This window comes from Coffea eugenioides, chromosome 9, assembly GCF_003713205.1.
Source record: "Coffea eugenioides isolate CCC68of chromosome 9, Ceug_1.0, whole genome shotgun sequence".
Classification (NCBI taxonomy): Eukaryota; Viridiplantae; Streptophyta; class Magnoliopsida; order Gentianales; family Rubiaceae; genus Coffea; species Coffea eugenioides.
The window spans coordinates 42,116,913-42,119,398 of NC_040043.1; the positions used below are offsets into that span (position 1 = coordinate 42,116,913).

General features: G+C 42.1%; 1 pseudogene; it reads left to right on the forward strand.

Annotated features, from left to right (window-relative positions):
• The first annotated feature begins 470 nt into the window (after positions 1–470).
• Positions 471–1,861, forward strand: LOC113782614 (annotated as a pseudogene).
• Positions 1,862–2,486: the final 625 nt, after the last annotated feature.

Consider the following 2,486-nt stretch of genomic DNA (forward strand, 5'->3'; position numbering starts at 1 on the left):
AAATTATCCTATTAGCATTTATTGGACTATGAGGGTATGGGCCGGCCATCCTGTTAGCATTTATTGGACTGTGAGAGAAAGCTTAATTGGACCAAGCCCTCTATATTTTGGGATAAAGATGCATTTTACACAAACTAACAGTCCAAGAAATTGTAACCAGCCATGGCACTAGTTCGGCTGCATATTAAACACAGAAAACATTAGAATTAATCAAACTCAATCAAAGACCGGTTAAAGCAAAACTAGGGAGATTGAATTGGTTTAACAATAATTTTTGGGTCCCTATTCAATTCACTAAAACCATTTTCGTTCTTCATGATTTATTTTAACTAATTTAGTTTTCGAACAAGTTTTTTACTTTTAATGTAAGACTTGTATAGCAACGCCACCACAGTTTATGTATTTTGCGTGACTGAACAGGGCCATAATTGTCATAAGAGGCTGACTTATGCAATTAGCAGACAAAACAGATGAAACTTTTGCAATTTTGGTTGGATGAGAGGAGGGTGGTTCCCCTGGATCACAAGGATGGCAATGACAAACTTGCCTGGGATGGATTTCTTTCAAGGGTGACTTCTCTATTAATTTCTTCTGTCATTTCTTTCAAAGGTGAATTTCGAATGTTGAAAAGTTTGAAGCCATATTTGGCACCCAATTTGTGAATGCTGCTCACGATGATCTCTGTGAATGATCTTTGTCTATAATTCTTTTATATTTAGTTGGAAATAGCAAAGAGGGACCGACAACGTACAATAATTGTTGTAAAAAGGGCAAAGAGTTCCGGTGGCCCTCAAACTATTAGCCGGATGAACTTTTGGCTCCCAAACAATTAAAAGTAAACTTTTGGTCCCCGATCTATCCAAAGTACCAAATGTTAGATCTTTTGTCAAATTCAGCAGTTAATACAGACGGAATCTACGAACACGTGAGACCCGAAATACGAAGGGCATACGAAATGGAGATTCTTGGGCGCTCTTCTGAAGCGGACGCAAAAAAAGGGCATCGGGTTGGAGGACTATTTGAGGGCCGTGCAGCCCTTGGAAGCCGAGGCTAGGGAGTGTTACTCTGAAAATACAGGGTACAACAGTGATGAATTCATAGAGATGTTGGTTCTTGACATTTGTTTCATTCTGGAAATCTTTCGAAAGTTTGAAGGGTTGGTGCCGATCAATCTAGATGATCTGCTTACCTCGATGTCGTGGGTGTATGCATTCCTTCTAAGGGACCTCTTACGACTCGAGAATCAAATTCCATTTTTCATCCTCAAGTGCTTGTTTCAGCTGACAAACCTGGCGCCCGATGACGAAGGATCAGGGCCGTCTTTGGGCCGGTTGACTCTAAATTTCTTCAACAATGCACTACAAAGGTTTGAGCTAGTTTTGGCCAGATACAGCAGCCTCGAACTCGAACGCAAGCATTTGCTGGACTTTCTCTGCGAAAGCTTCAACCCCCTGGAACACGGCGAACCTAAACCCTATGGGTTTCTGAACATTGGCGTAATCGAATGCGATGCATCTCCCGTACGCTGGAATTGACCTTAAACCCAGCGAGGAAGAGAGCTTCTTGGCCATAAAATTCAGGCACGGGGGTAATCGAGATGCCCAGAATTGCTTTGGATGATTTCATGAGCTCATTTCTATTGAATTGCGTCGCCTACGAGCAATGTCAGGCGGGTTGTTCCAAACACATGACGACTTGTGCTACATTCTTGGATTGCCTGATAAATTTGTCCAAGGACGTCCAATTTCTATGCGATCGGAACATAATCGAGAACTATTTTGGGACGGATGCTGAAATTGCCAAAAATGCCCTTCGTATTTCGGTGTGCTTCTCACATGGTCGTAGATTCCGTCGGTATTAACTGCTGAATTTGACAGAAGGTCTAACATTTTGTACTTTGGATAGATCGGGGGCCAAAAATTTACTTTTAATTGTTTGGGGGCCAAAAATTCATTCAGCTAATAGTTTGAGGGTCACCGGAACTTTTTGCCCTTGTAAAAATGTACCTGAAATGAGGAAAGGACCAAAATCGCATAATTTTGAGCCCACGCCTTGAGACAAACACTATATGGAATGTGATGTACTGGACTTCCCACTAATTTGAAGGATTCAATGTGAAGTTTCACGGCCCCGTTGCTGGCCTTACCATAATGGAAGGCTACAATCAAGTGCTTTCTTTATTTCAGGTATCAATTCCAAGGTGACCAAATTTTTCCCGAAGTCACCAGCCTTTGGGCTGGTGGTCACCACCTAACTTGGTGAGGTGGATCTTGCCTTTCACCAAAATGTCACATTTAGGTGGTTTGCTTCAAAAAATTCAGGCGTGTGTGTTGTGCATCCGTTTGGTTCGGTGGTGGTTCAGTTCCCTTCGAGTTATTCCTGGGCCTCCTTAGATCTGTCCCCTCCCCCTTAGTGTAGAATAAATTAGCTTATACAACTATTGTCAAATGCTACCGGGATTCGATCGTTCTAATCTGTTACATTTG